The sequence below is a fragment of the Aotus nancymaae genome, unplaced genomic scaffold, assembly GCF_030222135.1.
Source record: "Aotus nancymaae isolate 86718 unplaced genomic scaffold, 86718_ANA_hifiasm-v0.15.2.pri h1tg000006l, whole genome shotgun sequence".
Classification (NCBI taxonomy): domain Eukaryota; kingdom Metazoa; phylum Chordata; class Mammalia; order Primates; family Aotidae; genus Aotus; species Aotus nancymaae.
Genome location: NW_026988417.1, coordinates 10,578,099 through 10,605,647, shown reverse-complemented (window position 1 = coordinate 10,605,647; position 27,549 = coordinate 10,578,099). Strand labels below are relative to the sequence as shown.

At 36.8% G+C, this 27,549-nt stretch overlaps 1 long non-coding RNA gene across 1 annotated transcript in view; it reads left to right on the top strand.

The window, feature by feature from the left end:
• LOC135269665 (uncharacterized) overlaps positions 1–27,549 on the top strand; it is a 69,527-nt gene that overhangs the window by 33,548 nt on the left and 8,430 nt on the right. Inside the window, exons 2-3 of the long non-coding RNA XR_010337910.1 lie at positions 15,470–15,630; positions 25,082–25,431. This is a non-coding gene — a long non-coding RNA (uncharacterized LOC135269665). The remainder of the gene's footprint in view (positions 1–15,469; positions 15,631–25,081; positions 25,432–27,549) is intronic.

Genomic DNA, 27,549 nt, shown 5'->3' with positions numbered 1-27,549 from the left:
GAAAAGACTAAAATTTTAAAAGATGAACAACTGTATTCCAGTTAAGTGAAATATCAAATTAAAAAACAAACAACACAAATTGATTTTAGAAGAAATACATGAACTAAAAGAATTTTAATAGTTAATACTAGGTTCTGACACTTCTATAAAATTACAAAAACTAGGTAATCTTTATCATGTAAAACCATTTTAGATCAACAGAAACAGAAAAATATTTCCAAAGTTTTTAAAACCAAAATAGAATACGTCATGCATGACAACTAAAATTATGGGCAGAATTCATTCATATATAGGAAAAAATATTAAAAATTTCTAAATGCACCAAATATGGAGTGGCATTTATCACAAGAACATATATATAGTCAAGATCATAAGCGCAATTAATTATGTCATAGTAGGCATTCAAGAAGAAGTCGTTTTATAAGTGCAAATAACATAATAAGAAAATCTATTCTCCTTGGTGTTTTCAAAAATTCACACAACAAATTAATAGGAGAAAGATAAACATTCTAAACATAATGAAGATTATTTTTCAAAAATCAAAAGCAAACATGGGCATGTTGCTGCTTAAAAGCACTGTACTTTATTTCCAAGTCAAAAACAAAAAAAAAAATTAAAAATGTACTGTCACAAACATATTCATTTTATTAGACAGCAACCAAAATACAACAGTATTTGTTGTATTTCGGTTGCTGTCTAATAAAATGAGTTTAAAATGTGAACTAGCTACATAGGAAACAAAAAGAAACCAACCAAGTTATCCTTATTTGTAGACAACCAGTTTATTTTATCCAAAGAGAGGGCCTCCTGAGTGGGCCTGGCTTAATCAGGTCCTTAAAGAGGTACCTAGACCTTCCTGTGGAAAGTCTTTACCCACTGGTGGCTGTGAAAGAGTAAGATTTCCTGATGTAGTGATCATATCAAGAGGGCCACATAGCAAGGAATTGTAGCCAATCTCTAGGAGTTGAAAGTGGCCCCTCGCATCACGTCAACAGCCAGCAAAAAGCTTAGGCCCACAGTCATTTTAGCCACAAGGAATTAATTCTGCCAACAAACTGTATGAACTTGGAACTGGCGGTAAAAACTCAGCACCAGACAACATCTTACTTGAGGGAGACCAGTGAGATTCTGAAGCAGAGGACCCAGCTAGACATCCCAGAAATTCCAACGCAGGGAAACTTAGAGACAATAAGGAGTTTTGTTGCTTTTAAGCCTTTATTTATGTTCTCATTTGTTATGTAGCGATGGGAAAATAACACAGAGGACAGTACTTTCATAGTCATAGGGGAAAATAGGAAAGAGTGCAAGAAACAGGGGTTACATTTATGTCTGGTGGTTCCTAGCACAGGGAGCTTTCTAGCACTTCAAGTAGTAAACCAGACTTGTTTTGGGGATCACTACTGAAAGTTCCAGGAAAGCCTGGCAAGGGTGGAAGGTGAGCTAAGGGGAGACTAACAGGCTATTTCAAAAGTTTGTGGCTGTCGTCAGGGTTAGAGCTTAAACCAGAATCTTCTGACCTCTGAATGAGGGTGTTTTTTGTTTGGTTGTTTTGTTTCATTTTGTTTTTGAGACAGTCTTGCTCTGTCACCCAGGCTGGAGTGCAGTGGCTCGATCTCGGCTCACTGCAACCTCTGCCTCCTGAGTTCAAGTGATTCACCTGCCTCAGCCTCCCGAGTAACTGGAACTACAGGCACATGCCACCATGCCTGGCTAATTTTTTGTATTTTTAGTAGAGATGGGTTTTCAGCGTGGTGTTATCCAGGATGGTCTCAATCTCCTGACTTTGTGATCTGCCCACCTCGGCCTCCCAGATTGCTGGGATTACAGACGTGAGCCACCATGCCCGGTCTTAATGATTTTTAATACACTTTGCTGTTTCACTCAAAAACCACAAGTATTTAAGTGGAAATATACATACATAGATAGATACATAGATCATACTGAAAATGCATCCATTAAAAAATTCATTTATAAATATTTCATATACCCAGATAATCATGCAAAGTGTTTGCTCTTCTTATTCTTTGAAACATGGGAATATCTTTCTACATTTTTTTCTTGATTCTTTCTTTGTAGAGATACCAATAAAGACTCCTTTAGTTGAATTACAACATGTAAAGACATTAGAATTTGCCTGACGCTAAATGAATATACTTTATCCTTTAAGATATATTGTGAGCAATGGCCTTTCTCACCCTTCAATTGATTAATAAATTGTACTTACTGCTGCTGTAGTAAGGGGCCCAGGGTACTGAATTGACAGGGAAATCCATTACAGACATGAGAACACTTTGGCTTTTGAGTTACAGTTAAACTTTATTTTTAGTGCACAGTTTGACAATGTATTCTATTGCTTTCCCTGGTTGTTCAAAAGTTCTTTCATAAAGTGCAGGCACATTATAAACATTGGCCTGTAATGATTCTATTAGTATCCAAATAGGCTGCCTCTTCACTCTCAAAACAAAGATCTGCATCTTAAGAAAGATGGCAAAGGAAAATTGGGGTTAGTCTAAGACTCTTCTATTTCCTGAAGATACAATTTAGTGTATGTTTAGTTTTGATAAACTAGAACAAATGTGTATTGATTCCTAACATTTTAATCTCTTTGAGGAACAAGTAAATGACAGTGTTTCTATAGGACACGTTTCTATAGCATGTTTCTATAGGACATGTCCTGTTTGTAAAGGACACTTTACAAAGTGGAGAGTAAAAGCAGAACGGAGAGGCCACATAGATAGCACGCTGAGGATTCAGTGAGCAGAGATTGAGGTGTTTTTTCCAAGGTCTTAGTTAGCTGTAAATAAACTGGAGTCCCTTCAGAAGAGGATAAAGAGCCTAAAAGCAAAGCCCTGTTTGGAATCCCATAGTTGTGTTCATTTTCATTGCTCTATAACCATTTCAGGGATTCGTTGGGTTGCTATCTCTTAGACACTGAAGGCTTCATACATTGTTCAGTGAGTTGTGAGGGATTTGGTATTAGATTCAGCAGAAACAGAAAAGGAACAGCTGAGAAAAGATTGTGCTAATTAGTGAACTAGGTATGACTTTGAAAAGCGGGTATTCTGAAACCCTATCTTTAACAATGTGATGCTGAAGGCAGCAAAATTAAGTAAACTGAGGAAAGCCACCAACTAGATTATTGAAGAAGAGTTCTTTTCAAAATGAGATAAGTTAGCTATATCCTAATTCCAGGCTATCTCCAGAAAAAAATGAGGCATGAGTATCCACATTCAAAAAGTGCACATAGTTTGCAATATAACATATGCTTTTGGTTTGAAATACAATTTCTTGTTGGTTTTGCTCTCTTGAGAGGTAAATTCTCAGTTAACTGTTCTGTCAGCTGACTATGGGTTGTTTTGCATGTAAAGGAGGAATTCAGTGAATCTGGACAGAAAATGTGCACTTTAGGAGCTTGTCCACCACTAAATAATTACATATCGTTTGGTTTCACTGAGAAATGATCCACATTATGCTAACATATATAAGAAGTATGCACAAGGTATAAGATAATATTGAGTATACTCTATCTGCCCAAAATAAAAATGTCCTCAAATTTGTTCTTTCTCTTGAGAAGAGTGTTCATATTTAACTCATCGCATTGTCAAGAGCCTAGAATTTTGTTAAAATTTAGTTGTAACTAAAAAATATCATTCCCATTCTTCATTTCCACCTCTCCTAAAACTTCCTAATTAATTTCCAAATGAGCATTATGGATTCCAAGAAAGACCAAATTGGTTTAATAACAGAAATGTAATCTCACAATAGAACTTGACATGATAGTAATTTTCTATGGCACTCTAATTCCTTTCCTTGATGCTATATTGTCGATAATCTTTGGAGTATTTTAAATTTTAATTCCTGTACTTTTTGAATCTTCATCAACTTCAATCTTCATCAATTAGCTACATGGGAAACAAAATTTTAATTTTTCATGACTAGTAAAAATCCTTTGATTTCTGGACGTATCTAAATGCCCTTTAATTGTGATGATATTATCTGAAATCTGCACCAGAAGTGTTTAACAGTTCCATCCATCACAGCATGCATTGCTGGACATAAATTATGAGTCATTAAGCAAGTAATTATGCTCTAGACTGGTGTCACTCTTGACATTTATTCTGAGTCCCTTAGACACATCTCCACTTAAAATGCTAAGTCTCAATAATCTACTTTCTTAAAAGATGAATAATATACAAATATAGAAAAACAGATCTACGAGGGGAATTCGAACAGTTATGAAAATGTTTATTTTAGAAAAGTAGTCCTGCTTGTGCTGTTTGTATAGATCCTCTGAAAGTGAAATTAGATCAGTTTTGTTGATAATGTCCATGTAAAAATTTGGCGTCTGCATATTTTTCTAGTTGAATAAATAATCTTAAAGCACTAATTTACTCTAATGACATAGACATCATTTGGCTTCCCAAAAAACAGAAAACTAAGCTAAGGTCCATTTCCTATTTATGGGATATATACAACATTCAGTTGTAAGATTCACTGAAGTTTAAAAAAATGAGTTCAAACAAATTTAAAGCATGGGACACTGGCACAAGAACTCTTTGCATGAATAGTAATTTGAATTTAATTGCAGATGCTATCCATACGAATTTTCTATCAACATTAAAAAAAAACACTCAGTCTTGTCTTTCTCTTCTGTAAGACTTCTACATCTTATTGGTATTCTAGCATCACCTAAACTAAACCTTCTTGAAATTATTTGTTTACAATCTTTCCCACTGGAAAGATGTTGAGGACATATCACACATGTTTCTGTATCTCTAAAATGTATTCCAATGACTCTCCAGCATTAGGTGAACAATATCTATTTGTTAAATTAAATAGATTACTTTTGCTTTTCTAAAGCTCATTATTACTTCATTTCCCTGAAACACCAGTTCTACTCTGTGTTCCTTTGTCTGTAGATTTCCAAAAATTTCAATTTCATAACCACAAAGACAGCATTTGATCATATGCATTGTTCTTTCATGCTTTTGTTAATTATGTAATTTATTGATTCATTCATTGATCCGTGTACTAATGGACCCAATAATCAAATTGTTCAGATTTTTTTATTTCTTAAGAACAGGTGATACATCTAAAGTATGATTTTTTAATTCCCCCAGATTTCTAGTCCAGTGCTAAATATGACACTGGTTGTGTATCCTTGAGCACGTTACTTAACATCTCTGCCACAGCTACCACTGTTATTAAGTGAAAATACAATAACATGCTGTATTTGAAGTGAAGATTAAATTAGTTATATAGAAAAGTGTAGCCACAGAATAAATATTATATAACTGTTTGTTACTGTTACATTACTACCTAACTAATAAATCCATGCCAAATTGTCTGATAAACAGTTTGTTTCTGGAGAGCAAATATTTTGAGAATAGTAATTTAGGATTTTCTTCTAATTTCTATAGTTCATAGAGTTATTGTTTCTTTTATGTTTAAAAAAATTCAAAAGACAAACATAAAACTGTATAAAACGTGGTGATATTTTAAAACAAAATTATGAGTAATAAACGAATGAATCGACGAAGTTAACTATCTTTTAAAAATATACAGTGTTATGAATACACTGGAGTGTTCTATTCTGAAACATTTAACCATTTTTCTTTCAACTTCTAAGGTGGAATGGCCAATGCAGGTTCACTGGTGCATGATTGCTTCAATTCTGCTTAGCTCAAGTTTAAAACTCATCATCACAAGTGGTTTTAAATACTTTTAAATTGTTTTTCTAAGATAAGCAAAGCTAATTTGCAGTTTCAGATGCCTTTATCTAAGCCACAAAAATACTCTTTAGTTGTTCTCTATTCATTTGTCTATATTTTTGAACTAATTTATTTCCTATTTTTAACAAATCTAGCTAGAACACAGTTGGCAAAGCATAGAGCTGGGAGTGAGTTTGAAAGGCTCCTCGTGTCTTACATCTGCACGTTTCTCACTGTGTTCACCTTGAGCAGGTCATTGGACTTCTAATCTCAGGATCCTCATTTGAAATGGTGATATGCAGAAAAACAGAAAATGTGAGTGGAGTGACTTGCACAGCGTTTGGTACAGTAGTTGCTCTGGGAAGGCTATTTCCATCATCCCCAAGCTTTCTCCTTGGAGCTATAATTTAGTTTTTCAAAATAGAACAACGTGATTTTTTTGTTACTTCTATTGGAAATCCCAGCCTTTCTTTTTCCAGAGAAGCTTAGTAATTGGCGTCATTGGCAGCCAAGTGTTATTAAAAATTTATATTTGGAAATCGTGCAGGGTCCTTAAAAAACATCTGATCCATGTTCCTTCTCAGAATGTAATCATCACTGCAACCGTCCTGAATTCTAATCATTCACATCATCCTTGAACATCTCCATTTTCCAGGAACTCCCTCTGTCCATAGACACTGCACTGTAATTCTGTCCATCTCTGCTAAGATCTGAAATTCATTTTCCTACTTCTTCTTTATTGACATCTCCCTAATATCTTGAGTAACCACGTGACAAATCTGACCTCCCTTCCTACCCCACCTTAGCTGTATCGTCCAGCTTCCTCCCTCTCCTTTTTCATATTTCATGTCTCAGAGAAAGACTATTCCTTGCTCTGAGGCTTCGAGCAAGTTATTTGCTATCTTTGGGAACTCCATTTATTTAGCTAAGGGCACAGATAATATCTACTTTTCTTGGTTGTGAGGAGTAAATTAAATCATATGTACCTTTCAAAAAATATTTATTAAGTCCTAATTATATACTAGGCCTTAGTCTAGAAAGCGGAGATGTAACAGTGAACACAATAAACAAATGTCCTTATTTTTTTTTTTTCAGATGGAGCCTTGCTTAGGTGGTGGGCTGGAGTGCAGTGGCATGATTTCGGCTCAGTGCAACCTCCACCACCCGGGTTCAAGTGATTCTACTGCCCCAGCCTCCCAAGTAGCTGAGACTACAGGCATGCACCACCACACCCAGCTAATTTTATTTTTCTTTTTAGTAGAGGTGAGGTTTCACCATGGTGACCAGTATGGTCTTGATCTCTTGACCTCATCATCCGCCCACCTTAGCCTCCCAAAGTGCTGGGATTACAGGCGTGAGCCATGGCACCTGGCCCAAAATGTCCCTCTTTCATGAAGTTTCTTCCTTGTGGAAGAGGCAGACAGTACACAGCCCATTATTAGCATAGTAAACAAGCAAGATAGATAATAGGTTGGTAGGTAGTGATAAATAAAACATAGAGTAGTAGAACATATGTAGTACTTGGCTAAGAGGTAGTAAATTTAGGAAAAGTGTACAGGGAATGCTTATGAGAAAGGTAACATTTGCAGAGACTTGGAGAGTCGAAAGGAGCTAGATGTATTTGGGAATCAGAACATTCCAGACGGTTGGAACAGCAAGGGTGGGGTCCTTGAAGTAGGACCTTGACATCCGTTTCTGTCATGAAATAAGAGTCAATAAATGTAACACCTATTTTTCTACAGCAGTGTTTAATTTAACTTAAAAGTCTCCAAACATTCCTTTTTTTCTTAAAGAAAAATCTTTTATTTTCTCACCACAAAAGTACACATAGGGAAACAGATGGTGCTATTAGCATAAGAATAACAATACACCTATTTAGAATTTAATTTTACAGTGCTCATAAGCATTAGCTTGCATTTCCAGACTAATCAAGTTATTGGGACATTGGCCACCCCAGCGCTTTTTACAATCAATATTTCCGGATATGTATTTAGCTTTCAGAGACAATCACAATGAAACTTCATCTCCAAGTATCTCGTGTCTTCTAGTGTGAGAGAAAAGAAACAAACAAACGAAAAAGCAGCAATCACCTCTCTATTTCTTACTCAGAGGAGCTTTGTCCTGATATTCAAAGTGGGTGTAATATTCTAAAATTTCTTCACCTGATGGTTAACCATCTACTGCTTTTCATTTGGAAGACACACACGCCAGATGTATTTATATCCAGGGAACATGAAACTGCAAATTGTAAACATACCCCAAAGAAAATGTTAAGGACAAATGTATACCTAAACCTCAATGAATACTATTGTTTCTTTCTTCTCCCTTTCCTTCATATTTTCTGTAAATGTTTTAAAGATCAAAATTTTAATTTTTTTTATCAAAGTGCTCATGATTATTTGATGTTGTCCGCTAAGATGTGTCTAAGCAAGAAATGTATATGTTTTATGTATATATATTTATTTATAATGGACGGTATATCATATGGGGGCCAAATTGTGCTCTCTCTTCTGGGAAGGGACACTTTTCCCTAAAATTTAACCAGTATGCTGCGTGTATACCAACATACAGCTAAAAAAAATCTCACTCACTCTCAAGGGGAAAGAGAGAGAGACAGGGAGCAAGACCAAATTGCTGTTGCCAATCAAAGAACACCCGTTAAATCTGCCTACTTGGGCTTACATTACAATGACCATTTAGGTATAAAGGATACCTTTAACCATACTCATTTTTTAGGATTTTGTTAACTCTAATCCACAGTCTTGTTATTGTTACACTACAGAATGTTGAATTAGAATTAAGATTCTGTTAGATAAATTCGGAGTTGCAGATAATCAAGTAAAATATAAACTGAAAGCATAGAATATTCAGATAGAAATCTTAGTCTGGGTATTGTTGGAATGACTGTATATCTGGTTATTTGCTGCCAGAATTGTAACATTAGTGTACAACTCTGCTTAACATTTCCTTAAAACTTAATAATTTCCGAATATTTCAGAAATCTTCAGGTGAGAAGACCTTACTTGTCTTTTGAAAGTCTGGTAACTTTCACCTGCACAAAATGCTACCATGATGTGATGATTTCCTTTTTCTTCCTTTTTCCATTCCCCTTTCCTTCCACTTCCCCTTCCCCCCTCCCCTCCTCTTCCCTCCCTCCCCTCCCCTCCCCTTCCATTCTTTCTTTATTTTTATTGAGATATAATTGATGACTAATAACAAACCACTTTACACATTTAATTTATAAAATTTGATGAGTTTGGATATGCACATTCATCTATGATATTATCTCTATAATCAAGGTACAAGTGCATTCATCACCAAAAATTTTCTTATGTCTCTTTTGAGTGTGTGTGATAAGAATGCTTAACATGTGATCCACCCTCTTAACAAATTTTTAAGTATGAAATACACCACTGTTAACTATAGGCACTATATTGTACAGAAAATATTTACAACCTGTTTATTTTACATAACAGAAGTTTTATACCTGTGAATAACGACTCATCCTTCCCCTAACCCAGACTCTGGCAATCACCACTCTGTTTTGATTCTTTGAGTCTGACAATTGTAGATACCTCATGTAAGTGGAATCATACAGTATTTGCCTTTCTGAGACTGGCTACTTCATTTAGAATAGTGTCTTCCAGATCCATCCATACTGTAACAAAGGTATAGTTTATTTATTTTTAAAGGCTGAATAATATTCCAGCACATATCTATATCACATTTTCTTTACCTATTCATCACATTTGGGTTGTTTCTGTATCTTGACTATCGTGACTAGTGCTGCAATAAACATGGGCATTCTAATAGCTCTTTGAGATTCTTATTTCAATCATTTATTGAGTGTGTGTATATGTATGTATATATACACACAGACACAGAAAAGGAATTGCTAGACCATATGGTAGTTTTATTTTTAATATTTGGAGAAACCTTTATACTATTTTCCAAAGTGGCTCTACCAGTTAGCATTCTCACCAATAGTATTCAAGTCTTTAAATTATTTTCACATCCTCACCAAAACCTTTTCTCTTTATATATTTAGTAGCCATTCTGACAGGTGTGAGGTAATAACTTACTGTACTTTCACTTTGCATTTGCCTAATTGGTGATGTTGGGAATTTTTTTTACATAATTGTTTGCCATTTTTATGTCTTCTTTGGAGAAATATCTATTCAGATCCTCTTTCCGTTTTTTTTAATCAGATTGTTTTCTTGCTATTGAGTTGTTTGAGCTTCTAATATATTTTGGATACTAATGCCTTATCAGATGTATGGCTTGCAAATATTGTTTTTCCATTCTATAGATTGCTTCTTCAATCTATTACTTGTTTACTTTGCTGTACAGAAGCTTTTTAGTTTGATGAATTTCCATTTGTCTATTTTTGTTTTATGTTGGCTGAGCTTTTGGGGTCAATTCCATAAAAAGCATTGCCCAGACCAATGCCATACAATTTTTTTCCCTTGTTTTTTTTCTAGTAGTTTTATAGTTCAGGTCTTATGTTTGTCTTTTATCCATTTTAAGTAGATTTTTATGTATAGTGTATGTGAAGGGTCCAAATTCATTCTCTTGCGTGTGAGTACCCAGCTTTTCCAAAACAATTTGTTGAAATCATTTTACTTTCCCTACTGTGTGTTTTTGGCATCCTTGTTGGTGATCAATTGACTGTATATATAATGCATAAATTTATTTCTGGGCTTCAAAGATTCATTGATCATGCTTAGCTATCAGATTTACAGCATGCGTTCCAACATATTTTATTATGTATTTTTCATTTTTATAAATTATACACAGGTACAGTATATATAACATAAGATAAAAGCAAGTTGAAATAGAAATAACAAGAATAAGAAAACAAATATATAAATATTATAAATATGGAACATATTCTAAACTCATAGATATCTCTTTTGCAGTCTGAATGACAAATTGTAACTCAGTCCATGTAGCTAAATTCTTATTTTTTTGCATTTATATTTTTCTCTCTTTTCACTTTTTAAAGCCATCTTTACACATTTTTTCTTTCCCTAAGTCTTTCAAGATTAATCTTCAGAAGTGGGAAAACTGGAATTATATAAGGGACTTCCCAGGGTAAAATTTGATTGCTAATTTTTTACTCTTCTTCCCCTGAAATATAAAATACCATATTATATACAAAAGGAGTCTTGATTTCAAATCAGGATTTTTGAATTAGATTATTTAACATATCCAACATTTATTCTACTCATTCAAACTACACGTGTATGATATACCTAGGTAAATATTACGGAAGGGACTTCTTGATTTCTCTTTACGATCAAGTGTAATAGGATTAGATCAAAGTTACTATTTCTCCAACTAGATTACTTGATGTCAGATATTTTGAACTCTCATGTTTCAGGTGGAAAAAAAGAACGTAAAGAAATCAGATTTTGCCGAAGGTCATCCTTAGAATTAGTAATAAAATCCAGATATATGTGGTGTCTAGTCTGTATTTGTTTCAGATAACTTCATCAAAACACTATCTAATATATATGAAGATAGTAAATTTAAGAATTAAATCAATGTATTAATGACTGCTCTGAAAATACTTTTCATTTTTTTTAACTTCTGTGTCAGAGAAAAAAATGAGAGACACTTAGACAAGATCCTCCCAAGTATCCTCCGAGTGGGGATATAATGTCCACTAGAGGGCGTTTCTTCTTGGACACTCTATTGTCAAGACTGTAAGTTCATTCCCCAAAATGCTATGAACTCATTTTATCAAATTGGGAGTAACTAACTAAAAAATAAAGAATGTGAATTATTTTGATGCTTCAAGACTCACATAAATAAGACCAGAATCACCTTTCCATTCCAATACTGGCAGAATTGGAGAGGCTGATAATTTCTGATAACTCTCCTACTGCCAAGCATGCTCCATGTGTACATTTCTTTAACTATTAAAACAAATTTGGAAGTAAAATTTCATTATATAGATTTAGAGATGAGAAAACTATAGTCAACAAATCTATGTGTGTTGTGCTCTTGTTCACATAATTTCTATGTGGTTTTGTGCCCAATGGCTTCTTTGTATATAAAGTATACAGATAGATACACCTACGCTTATTTTTCTTATGTGTGTTCTGCTACTGTTTAGTTGTATATGTTTAAGGTGTATGATGTAATGTTTTAACATACATATGCATACTGAAATTATTGCCACAGTGTCTCATACTAACATATCCATCTGTTCACATAGTTACTGTTTTTGTGTGTATGTGTGGTGTGAGTGTCTGAAATGTACTCTTAGTAAATTCCTAATAGGAAAACCAATATTATTAACTATAATTCTCCTTCTATTCATTAGACCTCTAGACTTATTCATCCTACATAAGTGCAAGTATGTATCCTCAGGCCTACAACTCCTCATTTCCCTCGCTCCCAATTCCTGCCTGGTAACTACCGTTCTACTATCTGCCTGTATGAATGTAATTTTGTTATACTCCACATGTAAGTGAGATCACACAGCACTTACCATTCTGTGACTATATGATTCCAGTTAGCTTGATTCCCTCAAGCTTTCTCCATGTTGTCACATATTCTATAATGTTCTGCTTTTATATGGCAGAATAACATTCCATTCCATGGCCATCACATAGCTTTTGGTAATTGGCTAACCATCTCAGGTATCCCTTGTTATGCAGAAGCATCATGCTTATTTCTGCCTTTATCTTCATATGGTGTTCTCTGTGTCCACATTTCCTTTTTACATGAGGATACCAGTCATATTAGATTAGGGTCCCATTGTACTCTAGATGGCCTATTTTTAACCTACATAATTATATCTTCGATGACCCTACTTCCAAAAAAAAGACATATTTTGAGGTACCAAGGGCCTTAAACGTATTGGTTGTTTAGGGAAACATTCCTACAACAGTCACTTTATATTTTACTCTATGATTGGCACCAGACTGTGTCCTCTAGTGAATATAAATATAAGAGAAGAGCCATCCTTGCTCTCTAGAAGGGTGTGTGGAGTCCAAGAACAGAGAGTGATTACTTAGGGAGATGTTGCTTAAGACAAAAAAAAAAAAAAGAAAAAGAAAAAGAAAAAGAAAAATGGCTTTAGAATGGAGAGTCACCTGATGTAGAATCAGTTCTGACAAAAACCTTCGTGTGACCTGGAACAATTTATTTTACCATATTTTTGTTTCTTCACATATAAGATGAAATTCTTGAATTGGATCTGTGGCTGCCCAGCAGTAATACACATTAGACATGGATTTTGGAGAAACACTATACTAGATGATGCCTAAACCATCCTTCAATTCTAAGAGGTTATCACAGGCGTCTGGAAGAGCCTGAGAATGCTTTTGAGCTATACATTGAGCTTGACACCAAATACTGACCAACTTGGTAACATCCCCTCTTTCCTTACCTCTCTTCCTTTTAAATACATATGTTTCTCTGATATTGTATGTTTTTATGATATAATTGCTCTAAACTTATGCCTCAAATTCTGAATCCTAATCTAAGACATATGAGGTGTGACTGATGCTTAGAAAATTATGTTGATAAATTATAAAGGCATCATAAAACCCGGATTTATTATTGCTTTTTATTCTAGGACGACAATTTCATTCTAAAATTACTGTCCTTTCCTCTATTATATGGTCAAGTATCTACAGCTTTTGAAAAATTCAACCCTTATAAATAGTTTTTTTAATTGGATTTAGAGTGTTTTAAATTTTACTTGAGCTTCATTTTTAGATTTTTAATTTTTAAAAATGTTTGCTAACGGGAATAAAACGTAATAAGATTTTGATATTCTTTATTCCTTCCCTGTGCAGCTAGGACTGGACAGTTTTCTCTTCGATATTTTTGGGAGAAAGAACAATTAAGTTGTCATCATAGACTCTTGTCAAAGGACAGTTTGATTCCATCGTCAGTGCTGATATCTTTGGGTGCTAACTGCTGAGCATTAAGAAGTTTGGTTCTCACTGCTAGAAGCTTACTCATGTTAAATTCTCGTCAGCCTCCCCGATCATAAGCCTCTTAAATGAGGGGAAAAAATACACTGCTTCCACATCTGAACCACGTATGCTATATAAAGTTGGTGCACATGGTAACAACACTTACCAAAGAAATATTCTAGCCAGCAGTGATATGGCATCCTGAGTAGTGAGCTTAAGCAATCACCTAGACCTTGGCGTGTCATCCTAAAACTAAAATAGAAACATACCTAAAGAAACAAAGAAATAACAACATTTAAATTATTGAAAAGAGCAATAGATAAAATGATGTGAAGAATATATTTGGATCTACGCTGAGCTAGAATATACTATATAACAAACGTATACAGTACATGACTTTGCCTTTTATATATACTTGTTTGTATGCATATGTATGTACACATGCAATCATGCACAGTTAATGGCACATGTTTACACTTGCGAAATAGAATACCTACCAATTGTGAATGAAGTGATGTCTCTGCTACCAATTCAACTTGTATGGAGAAAGCTACCTGCCTGCTTTTATTTCTCAATTTTCTCATCTATGAAACAATGTGAACTGGTCCACATGCTATCTGTGTTGTCTCCTAGCTCTTAAATGCATTTTGTAACATGAATTGCAAAGCAAATATGCATTTATTCATTAGGAGAAACACACTGTGACCCTTTTCAGCTTCAGAGTGTAATTGGTATATTTTACATTGCAAGTAACAGAAGCCCCATACAGTCAAATTGATCAAAGTATGGTATTTTAGAAGGATAAGGTGGATCTTACCTCAGGCGTAGATAGGTACATAGATTCCAATGAAAATGATGTGACACTGTCTTCTTGTAGCTCACCTTTTCTTCCGTGCTAGGCTCTTGTTCAGCTAATATAGGCTGATATTCTCCTTATGATAGAGTACGTGGCCCAAGGCTGCATAGCTTCACATTTTTCGGGCCTCCAATGCAAGAGGCTTTTAGAACTGCCATTAGAACAGTCGTGGGGGAGAGCTTGGGTTTCTGAATTGAGATGTGTAAATCCTGAAATCATTCACTTAAGCTGTGTAGACAGTTTTCCATGATAGTCTGGACTAGGAAGACCCATACAAGAATTGGCAGGAAACCAGCTCGATCAGCCATACTTCATACAGATTTATTCCCCAATATTTTAAGGAAGTGAGACATTTTGCTTGATCTAGTATATACTTTGCTACATTGCTTACAACTATTAAATTCAGTGTCTTAAAGACTTATTTCCTCTTACTCTTCAACATGAGTCTCTGCTTTAACCATTGTCAATCACTATGATTTTCTTGTGTTTCATATTTTCTCATCACTGGCTTATCTTGGTAATTTCCACTTCTTCCTAAAGCCTTTAGCATGCCTATCTTGCATCCTTTCCCAAGCACAACTCTAGATTTTCTCTACAAAAAAAGTTAAATAGATACACCTAGAAACAAAACAAAGCAAAAAATAACTTAGCACATCTCCCTAGTAAATACTGTTTTCCCCAGTGCTGGTGTAGAGAATTATTTTCTAAACTCCAACAGCACCCTAGATTTTTCTCTGTTATTGCACTTACTACAAGATACAATGCTTTTTCTTCCCTACTTCTAGACTCTTGCATAAATAAGGCATGTTTTTATTTAAAGAGGCATAAACACAAATTGAAATATTTTTTTAAAAAATAAAAAAATATTGGAAGGATACCAGTACTTTTGGAACTACCAGAGAGCTGTCTTCATATCTCTTAACTTTGCTGACTTTGCATGTCCATTTTATGCTCTCCCTTTCCAGAAATTCTGGGATCTTCAATGACTGCCATTCCTCGAGTCACATGCCCTATAGCGGCCACTGTTGGACTTGACTCTCTGTCCTTGGACCCACTTTGAAAATCCCTGGGAAGCTCTTGGAGTCAGATGATCAGGCATCCACCCCTCTGCCAAAAAGTCTGTTCAGTGAGTTTAAGATCATATAGAAAAGACATGGATGTGGGGGATCCTATGCTATGTATTTGAAACAGTAGCTGCCATATTATATGCTTTCGGTATATGAATGAATTCAAAGGGATATTATCATGCTGATACCTTCTAGGTCAGGGATCCTTAACTCCCAAGCCATGGACTGGTATGGGTCTATAGTCTGTTAGGCACTGCACAGCAGGAGATAAGTGGCAGGCAGGAGAGCATTACCACCCAAGGAGTGCTGCCTCCCATCACATCAGTGGTGGCAGGGTGCTAGGTTCTCACAGGAGTGTGAACCCCACTGTGTACGGAGCATGTGAGGGATGTAGGTGGCACACTCCTTATGAGAATCTAATGCCAGATGATCTGAGGTGGAACAGATTAATCCCAAAACTGTTCCCCTGCATCCACAAGTCTGTGGAAAAATTGTCTTCCAAGAAACCAGTCCCTGGTGCTAAACAGGTTGGGGACTCTTGTTCTAGAACTTAAACAGTGAAAGAAGTTTCACTTTCAGACTCATATACGTTTCCAGTTAGCATAAATCACTGGCTTTTCTCCCTTTTGGAGAATGCTTAGGCATAATTGACTTTTTTAGATTCCAGTCTTTTGCACTTTTCATCTGTATAAAAAGGGTATTTATGTTAAGGATATGTGGGCTAAAGGCCCAGACTCCAGATTAATAGCATGAAGCTTTCTTGTAAGTTAATACTGTAATTATCATACTTTTTTCCTTAAGGCTGTATTTTTTTTTCTGATATTTTTCTCCATAGTCAAAATGGGGTTTAAGAAATTAAAGGCCAGCTGAACGTGGAAGCTCAACTATAACTACAAGGCGAAAAACTAAATCTTGTCATAATATTCATGAGTGGTTATTAATAATGCGGACTTGTAACATTTTCATCTAAATTACCTCGACCATGGAGTTAAAATATACAGATTACTTTCCATTAACATTAAGATACCATGAATAAAAGACCAAGTTTGTAATAATTAGAGGAGGTTTCAAATTTTTGCCCTGCACTCAACTTGTTCTGTGACCAGATTCCAGAGTGCAGGGGAGACTTAGCTCCCCCAAGACGATGTTCTTCCAGGCTCTTGGTCTCTTACTCACCCAAGAATGGGAGAGGGGACCAAGCCGGGCATGGTGTGCTCAAAACTAAATATTGGACCCCAAAGAGTATTGTAGAAAGCGATTTATTAAGGCAGAGAAAGAGAAAAAGGAGAAAGAAAAAGATAAGAGAGAAGAGCTTCCATGAGATTGTGGAAGGGGACCCAAATATGGTGAAATAGCAGAAGCTCTGTACACTCTAATTAAGGAAACCCAAAAAGCTAACACCTGTTTAGTACTCTGGGACCCTATAGCTGAGGCAGCCTTTCACACCCTGAAACAGGCACTACTGCAGGCTCCAGCTCTAAGCCTTCCTACAGGGAATGACTTCTCCGTATATGCAACAGAAAAGTCAGGAATGGCACTGGGGGTTTTCACCCAGACTCAGGAGACCATGCCACAACCAGTGGCATAACTAAGTAAGGAAATAGATGCACTATCAAAAGGCTGACCACACTGCTTGTGAGTTGTAGCTGTGGTGGCTATACTGGTCTCAGAGGCAGTTAAAACAGTGCAAGGAAAAGATCTAACTGTATTGACTTCACATGATGTAGCTGGAATTCTGGCCTCTAAAGGAGGCTTATGGCTGTCTGATAATTTCCTACTCAAATATCAGTACTTAGCGCTTGAAAGGGCTGTACTCCAGCTGCACACAAGCGCAGCCCTCAACCCAGCTACTTTTCACCCTGAGGAGGGAGCAGACACAGAGCATGACTGTCAGCAGATTATAGCTCAGAACTATGTGGCTCAAAAGGATCTCTTAGATACTCCTCTAGCCAATCCTGACCTTAAACTACACACTGACGGAAGTCCCTTTATGGAAAATGGAGTCCAAAAAGCAGGATATGCAGTAGTCAGTGATCCAACAGTGCTTGAAAGCAATTCCCTTCCTCTTGGTACCAGTGCCCAGCTGGCAAAACTGATAGCCCTCATCCAAGCTCTAAAGTTAGGAAAAGGAAAGAGAGTAAACGTACACACAGATTCCAAATGTGCTTACCTGGTTCTGCACGCCCATGCTGCCATATGGAAGGAAAGAGAGTTCCTGACCTCGGCAGGAACTCCCATTAAATATCATAAGGAAATTTTAGACTTATTGCAAGCTGTCCAAGAACTGAAAGAGATAGCGATCTTACACTGTCGGGGTCACCAGAAAGGAGATAAGAAGGTAGCAGAGGGCAATCACTGAGCTGACCTAGAGGCAGAAAGGGCAGCTAGACAAGAATTTATGGCAGGACTTTTAATATGGGAAAACCCACTCCAGGGAACTAGACCTCAATACTCATCAGAAGAGGTAGAGTGGGCAATCTCCCAGGACATAATCTTCTTCCTTCAGGATGGCTAGCAACTGAGGAAGGAAAAGTGCTCCTACCTGCTGCACTGGGGGTTCCAGACGGGGAAAGTACTTAAAACTCTGCATCAAACCTTCCATATGGGTATGGACCATACACATCGGATGCTCAAATCTGTATTTACAGACAAAGATCTCTTCAAGGCTGTCTAACAAATAGTCAAAGGATGTGAAGTGTGCCAGAAAAATAATCCTTTGGCACATTGCAAAGATCCTCCTGGGGAACAGCAAGCCGGTCATTACCCAGATGAGTACTGGAAAATGGACTTTACTCATATGCCTAAGTCTTGGGGATATCAATATCTGCTAGAATGTGTAGATACACAAACTGGGTTGAGGCTCTCCCCTGTAGAACAGAGAAAGCCGAAGAGGCAATAAAAGTCCTGACTAATGAAACAATCCCTAGAGTTCCATTTTATTTTATTTTTAATTCTTAAAACTTCTGTGCCTCCAATTTTACTTATTTATACAATCAGGTGTTAATGCTTTTCTGACAAAAGTCAAAGGAGTAATGTGAAAGCAACATACATTTTCTTGTTTTAATGCATATATATACATAGTGCCAGTTCTTCTAGGTTAACTTTTTTTTTTCTCATCTTCAAGCAACAGTGTTTCTAGAAATTTTTTATAGGAGGAGCGATGAATAAGCATTTGGTTTGGACAAGGATTGGGAGAACTTGGCATGTAGCTCTATGTGCATATGAAATACATCATTGTAACTTAGAATGTGAATTATAGAACAAACTTGAAAGTTAGCAAAATATTCTAAACATATTTTTATGATCTCTACTTCCAATAGGAAACTGTTAGGTTTTTCTACCAAAGAATAAGTGCACCAAAACCAAAAAATTCTGGATGGAAAAAAAGGAGATTTGAGGGGCAAGGCTAAAGCCCCCCAAACCTTCCTCAGGATGGACACAAACCCGATATTTTTCTGTTGCTGCTGTTCCATGTTGCTAGGCTCTATTCAAGCAACATTTTGAAATGCATTGCTACAGTTCTGTGGTGCCTCATTTCTTTCTCACTTTGGAATAATGATGCCCTTTCCAGATGAAGCATCTTAATTAAACAGATGACATTTGAACTAGACCTTGAAGAACAGGTCAGAGTTATCTTGGGAAAGAGGTAGGAGAGGAATACCCAGAAAATAACATTCAAAAACATAAAGGCACAGAATATAAATGTCTCTGACAAAGTGACAAAGATAGAGATCAAGGGTAAATTTTAGTGTGGCATGGATTAATTCACTAACTCAATATATATATTTACATAAATAGCATGGATAGATACTAGAAATAAAACAATGGATTAGACATGGGCCTGACCTCATGATGTTTAGCAAATTATGTGTTCCCTAAGGCAGCAGTTCTCAACTTTTTGGTACTAGGTACTGGTTACATGGAAGACAATTTTTTCTCGCACTGGGATGGGGGAACTGTTTTGGGGATAATTTAAGCACATTACATTTATGGTGCAGTTATTTCTATTATTACTACACTATAATACATAACAAAATAAGTATACAACTCACCATAATGCGAAATCACTGGGAGCTCTGAGCTTGTTTCCCTGCAACGATTCCCTCTGGGGCTGATGGGAAGCAGTGACAGATCATCAGGCATTAGATTCTCACAAGGAGCATGCAACCTAGATCCCTCTAGCATGCACAGTCTACAATAGGATTCACGCTCCTATGGGAATCTAGTGTCACAGCTGGCTGATCTAACAGAAGGTGGAACTCAGGCGATAATGGGAGTGAGAGGGAACAACCAGAAATACAGATGAAACTTCACTGGCTCACCCGCCACTGACTTCCTGCTCTGTGGCCTGGTTCCTAAAAGGCCATGAATAGGTACCAATCTGTGGCCCAGGGGGTTGGAGACCCCTGCCCTACAGTACACTTACAGTCGACACTGAGAAACAGATTAATTCATTGATGCAGACTCTACAATACCAAAAAAGAAGATGTGAGGGCTTTATCTTGTGGTAACTAATAACACTTGTATTTCACTAATTATATGTCAGGCACAACTCTAATAACTTAAAATTTATTCACTCACCTATTATTAGAACAACATTATGGTATAGGAATACACTTGATATATCCATTTAATTGATGAGGGGATTCAGACATAGAGTAGTTATTTAAGTTGGCTGAGGTCTTCAGAGTTAATAAAAGGAGGAACCAGGACTTGAGCACTGGTAGGGTGGCTTCAGAGTTGTAGTCTTACTGTTTGTAATCACAAAAATAAAGCTACAGTTGTGTTTCATTTTACAGAACAAAGTCCTGAGGCTTAAAGACGCCAGGAAATTAACGTAAAGATATTGCAATATGTATCACAGTCCAAACTAGACTCCAGAAGGCTGCAAACTCAGTGCTCCTTCTGGTTCACATGGAGAACACGTCAGTACCGTGAGACACAAAAAAGTTTCAGTGGGATGCTTGATTAAGAGAAGTATGTTTACAATGAAACAGGTGATCGTGCTGCTTTTCTTTGTATTGGTCAGACCAGTATAGGAGACCTCAATCAACTTAAGTTCAACATGTTAAAAGGTAGACAGAGTTTCTTATTGCTCTAAGTAAGCTTAAAATTGGGCCGAAAGGGCCTTGATTGATAAGGGTGGCTGATACATTTTTAGTGTTTTCTCTGGGCATGATTCACAAAATTGTATAGTTCCAGGCTATTCCACCACTAACTACCTCATGGGGACTGGCTTTAACTTCTCCAGGACTTGATCCATAGGGAAATACATGCAAGAATAAAAAGCATTAATGAATTCAGGATTCATTTCTCACTAAAGAGCAGCCTGGGGTGATGTCACACACACACATACACAAAAATGGAACAAGTCAGCCCCATTTCCAGCATTGCCTCATTTGAGCTTGGCACACAAGGACAATTGATGCTGACTCAGAGTTATTTCAAGATGGAAAAAGCGTCCTGAATTATCACACCCCACGTAATCCTGGCCGCCCTGTATTCCCTCTCCTTCCTGTCCTATAGGTGGGTACATCCCTCCCAGATAACAAGATTTGACTCATTTTAGGCCCCTTTCCTTCTGCACAAGATCCTGAAATTTTCCCTAACCCATGTGTTTGATGGTGTAGAAGAAACAGTTCTCAAAAATAAACTAGTTTATCATTAGGTGGAAGCAAGATATCACCTTTATTAATGCGAAAGCAGAGTTTGGAGGATATAGTGCATTTCTCATGCAGATATACCTTCTGCTATTGGCTCCTGACTTTAAATTAGAAAGGCTTACTCTTCCATCTGCAGCGATTGCTATCCCTCTACATGCCTCTGCTCCCAGGAAAAGTAAACTGCATCGTATGACAAAAAGCGATGAAGGCTTTAGATTCTCTCAAAAGAAAAATAAATTGTGTCAAGAACTTGGTTTCTTACTTCTCAATTGACTCTAAGATTGGTCAGTAACTTTTCCATGATGTAATGAGTGATGAGACAGAGAGAGGTGGAGTGTTTCACTGACTGATCTCAATCCACAAGGAAGGAGAAGTATTTCCCTCCATCCTCCCTCCACATTGTGTTCTCTTGGCACTGTGCTTTTCTTGCCAGGGGAGAAGAACACAAGTTTAACAAGCCAGTTCTTCCCATTCCCAGACATGGCCCCACATCCAATGCCAGCACTGCTTTTTGGAATGAATACCCTTTAGAAGTATCAATGATCCAAGCTGACCTTCCCCAATCCCTACAGACTCTAAAATGGGTCAGAAGAGCATGTTGGTTAAAACAACTCTACGGCTGAAATTTATTGTCCATTTGATTGTCCGGCTCACATGTTTTCCTCAATAACATTGCCCAAATAGCCTATTAGGAGATCAATTCTGAACTTGAGTGATAACATAATTATACTCCAATCACAAATGTCAATAAAGAGATGACCCACAATTAAATAACATTTTTTTTTTTTGCTACTATAGCATGACTGGGGCAATGTTAAAATAGTTAGATTAAATTATTTTGAAACTTAAAGTCTAAATATAATGCTTCAGTAGAATTAAGGCCCAAATTAATTTTTATCTAGTACCTGTGAGTAAAAATTTAAAAGATTTTAAAGTCCCCACTCATTTAACTTTTTTGGCCATTTGGCCTCAGTTAGAAGAGTCCTTAACACATTGAAAAAGACAGTATTCGCTCAGCATTTGAGAACTGGGCTGTTTCTCATTGGAAGGAGTGTGTTTTTTTCTTCATGGTCTCAGACGTTGTATTTGTTTAACGCTGAGTCTCTGAAGTTCTTCACTATTTAAAAAATTCCAAGCAGTTACTATTAAAGAAAAGATTATCATATCAATGGCATTTATTCTGAGAACTGGATAAACAGACCAATCCATCATATGTTCTAAAAGAGTTTTCACAGAGAAAAAATATTTCAACCTGATCATTTGTATTGCCAAAGACTACAGCAGAAACTTAGTGCTGTGCTGAAAGAAGTTAGATATCTTGGTGGAGACCTTGCTGGTATATTTTTCAGTTTATGCTGTTTTTTAAAAAAATCTAATAATTGAAATTTTAACTCAATCAGAAAACTTTCTCACCAAGATATTAATTCTGGACTTTTTCATGATATCAATAAAATTTACTTATAATACTGACTGATACATCCGAATCCCTCTTGACTTCCATGTCTGCTGAATGGGGGTCCTACCAAGTAAATGGAGTTCCCACACTTTCTTATGATAAAGCATTTTTTAGTTCTGAAATACTAAGGCTGCTTCTCCTTCATTTATATTTGAAAGTTTTAAGACATAAAAAAATCCCTTCTTCGAGAGGGTTTCCCTGCTAATAAATAATTAAGAGGTACAGAATCAATTTATCACCAGATAGTGTTGATAGTGGGAGAATTAGTTGATACTTAACCCCATGGAAAAGCAGGTTGATATGGTTGGCTGTGTCCCCCCACCCAAATCTCATTTTGGATTGTAATCCCCATAATTCTCACATGTGGAAGGAGGGACCTGGTGGGAGGTGATTGGATCTAAGGAGCGGTTTCCCCATGCTGTTCTCATAATAGCAAGTTCCCACAAGATCTGATGATTTTATAAGGGGCTCTTCCCGCTTCTCTTCCTTCAATTCTCTGTTTCACCTGCTGCCATGTAATACATGCCTGCTTCACCTTCAGCCATGATAATAAGTTTCCTAAGGCCTCCCCAGCGATGTGGAACTGTGAGTCAATTAAACCTCCTTTCTTTATAAGTTACCCAATGTTGGTAGTATTGTTTATAGGAGTGTGAGAACAGATTTATCCACTGGTGCTGGCTCTAGATCTGCAATTTTCTTCCTCAGCTTGAATCCTTACAAAAATTGGTCAGCCAGTTTAGACTCTTCCCTAAGCCTGTGTTAACAATTTCAATGTAGAACTACCCTTGTGCTCTGTAACACACTCATAATTCACTTCCTTTCAGACTAAGCACAGCACGTATTCCTCTACCAATGAGGCCTAAAAGTTCTTTAGTGAGAATATGTTGTCTCTAATTAAACTCCTGCCTCAGCTGAATCTTTTAACTAATGCCTCTGAGGCCACCACTATTTGCATGGTTCCTGTTCTTCATGCACATAAAGTAGGTACAGGTCAAGATCACTATGGTGGGACCTATACCCACAGGCAGTCTACAAATGTGTTGGGACTCCAGAAGACCCCTGCACATTAGTTGGGGCATCTTTCTATATAAGCTATCACAGAACTCTAGTCAGTGTCACAATAACCGACAGTAACCTGCCATGGTAAAAATATTGCAAAGATTCAAAGTCCCTAGACCATGCCACACATTTGTAAAGCCAACTCCACAATGGAAAGCCAGCTGCACTGTGCAATGCAGGTGGCAAGTCACTAAGATTTTTTTTTTTTAAGCCAGCATGGCCTATGCTTAGAAAAGCATTGTTTACAAGCATCTGCTCAAGCTCTGTCAAAAGCCAAAATCATTCCATGCATAACTTGTGTCCAAAATTTTACACCTCGCTCATTTGTCAAGGTGCTTAGCCCATGCATCAGAGTTATTTTAGAGAAGCTAAATGAATAACACTCCTTTTGCCATGACCTGGATTACAAACTTACTAAAAATAATGAACGTTTCAAGCAAATAAAAAACAAAATATACCCATTATTAATAATAAGAGTAGACTGGAGTACAAAACTTGCATTTGTGAGCAATTAGACATATTAACAGTAGCTTCTGAATTAGACACACTTACTGATCCAACCACAGATAATTCTACATGGAAACAGACCTGGTAAAAGTTACAGAATGAAGGAATAACGTGATAAATTTATCTGCTATGAGACGACCTTTGGTGGCACACAGAATATCACTCTCTTCTTGAATAGGGAAAGATAGTGTTGGGATCTCAGAAAAGCATGGAAGGAAGATTCTTTTTGCAGTGGTTTACAAGGTTTAGTAGGAACATTCTAGGTGAGAACCTGAGTGGGTGGAGATTCCTGGAATAAGTGGCACACAGTGTAAAGCAAAGATACATGGTATTTTTTGAGAAAGAGTAAGTTATTTATCATTATTAGAGTATAAAGCATAAAGAGAGAGGTGGGAGCCTACATGGTTAAAAAGATAAAAAGTTGCCAACTTATGAAACCCATTTAGGAGTTAATTAGGAGGTTCTGAAGGCTGTAAGTAGCAAAAATTCATGATCAAATACGGCTTGCCATTTGCCGCTTTTAGGTACTGTGCTTCTGAAAACATAAATTATAATGCTTTCAGCACAATTAAAATTAGAATTGTAAAAATAATGTTCACTAAGCACTTACTGTATACTATGACCTTTGCTAAAGCCTTTTCATATGTTACCTCTTTTAATAACTAAAGTAACTCTGAGGGAGGGAGGAGTTTCATCTACATGGCAGAGGGGATGATAAATGGTGGGACCAAGGTTCAAATGGAAAGCTGCCCACTCCAAAGCCCAGGCTTTCAACCTTCACTCTCACCATAGTTTTAAACAAGACTCCCTTATTTTGTCCGAAAGCAAGTTTTACATCAGGAGAGAAGAGAGAAGAAAGACATTTGTACTTGGAGGAATCAACTGGTGCCAATCAGGAGAACGTAGCTGCAGAGTCATGGGTGAGTTGGGTCCCCCAAGAAGGAGCTTTAAAAGAAGAGACTGAATCAAGTCAGAGATGTTCCCAAAGCAAGACCAAAGAGCTAAGCAAGAGAAATATTGATCAGACACCAAAATTCAGCTACAAGTGAGCATCCAGATGGAGGCATTATGAAGGGGAACTGAGACTGAGGGAAGAAAGTGCCAGCCAGAATTCTGGATAGGAGAGCAAGAACCAGGACCTTGTTCAAGAGACAACCTGCTTAAGGCAGAGTAATGCGAGATCAGATTCACTCAAAGACCTAGAATTCAAGTAGGTTAATGAGCAGATAGTGTGTGCCTATACCAGGAATTTACAATAACAATAAGGGTGCTAATAATTATATGGAATTGTAGAGTATAATGAAATTATACACACTGGAGAGAAGTTGCATAGGTTGGCATCTCAGCTTTCTCATTTACAATGGTAGTTCTGTGACCTTGGGCTAGTAATTTAACCACTCTCTGCCTCAATTTCCTGGTCATTAAAATGAGTTAATAACTCTTTTTTTTGTTTGTTTGTTCAGGATGGAGTCTCACTTTGTCATCCAGGCTAGAGTGCAGTGGCATGATCTCAGCTGACTGCAGCCTCCACCTTCCTGATTCAAGCGATTCTCCTGTCTCAGCCTCTCAAGTAACCGGGATTACAAATGTGCACCAGCACCAGTACGATATATATATATATATATATATGTATGGAGTACTATATATATTTGTGTGTGTGTATATAATATATATATATATATATAGTACTTATATGTGTATATATATATATTGTACTTTTAGTAGAGACAAATTTTCACCATGTTGACCAAGCTGGTCTAGAACTCCTAACCTCAAGTGATCCGCCTGTCTCAGTCTCCCAAAGTGCTGGGATTACAGGCATAAACTACCAGGCCTGGACTAATGACAATTCTTACAGCATAAGGTATTTCTGAGGACTCAATGGGGCAATATATGTAAAACACTAATTATAATTATTGACAAATTCCATAATGCTTCTTGTTATTAGCTTACTTAGAATTATTTTAACATTCAAAACTGAAAAGTGAATCTTCGAGAATCTGTGTGACTTTCTGAGGATTAAATAGCTGAAAAATGGTAGACGTAGAATTTGAACCAGGAAAGTATGGTTCTTGAATCCAAGGATTTAATCTCTATTAAGTGTTTTCTCTTGAAAAATGTATTACTTCTTAGTCTTCTTTAACAAAATTTACTTTACAAAATATGGAACTCTCAATGGCATATATCAAATAATATTTGTCTATAGCTGAATTCTGTTGACATACTCAGTCATTCATTGCATAGCTGTAAGAGGAATTCTTGTTTTAACTAATGACTGTGTTCATATATACATAGTAAAATGTTTCACCCGTGGGGTTGCTCATTGCTTCTGAAATGCCATCAATCTCTGGTGATAAGTTGTATTAATTTTGCTATAAATTTGCAGTCGTGGAAAAGAAACATAGACCCATCCAGCTGTTCACTTCCTCAAGCGACTTATCTCCATCTGTTGTGATCAATCTATTCTAGCACCCCTTCAGACTCCTCACCAATTAATTCATGCCCCTTTGTAAGGTTGCTTTATTCTTGAGTTCTTCCATGGGGCTTTCCCCATTATAGGTGAGAGTAGTGGTGAGCCGGGAATCAGAGAATAGTAACAATGGCCCAGCGTAGGCAGAGAGGGCAAAATTCAACATGACCAGTGCGTCATCCTCAACAGCAAAGAACTCTTTTTTCTCCTTTGAGCAGAAAGTCAGTGGCTCCCGTTAATCAATCATTTGATGTCCTCTGAGATCTGAACTCTGCTTAGAACCCCAGGTTCATCTTGTCATCCTGCACCCATCCTGGCCTCCAGTCATATGCACTTAGAGTCATCTGAACGCCCTGCACCCTTTATCGTTGCTATGATTTTGTACGTGCTGTTATCTCTGGAAAAGTTTCCTTTCTCCTACTTTGCTTTGCTTGATAATCTCAGATCCTGTGAATGTATCATGTATGTAGGCTGCCTTCACCTGCACTTCCCCTCCCTGTTAGTTTCTCAATTTTACTGTAACAAAGTGTCACAGGTTGAGTAGCTTAAACCACAGAAATTTCTCACAGTTCTGGAGGCTAACAGTTCAAGGTCAAGGTGTCGACAGGTTTTCATTTCTTTTAAGGTCCCTCTCCTTGGCTTATGGACAGCAATCTTCTCCCCTGTAGCTTCACATGGTCTTCCCCTGTTTCTGTGTCCAAACCTCTTAAAAAGATACCAATTATATTGAATAGTGCACACCTTAAAGCCTCATTTTAATTATCTCTTAAAAGACCCTATCTCTGAAAACAGTCACATTTTGAGATACTCAAGATTAGGCTTT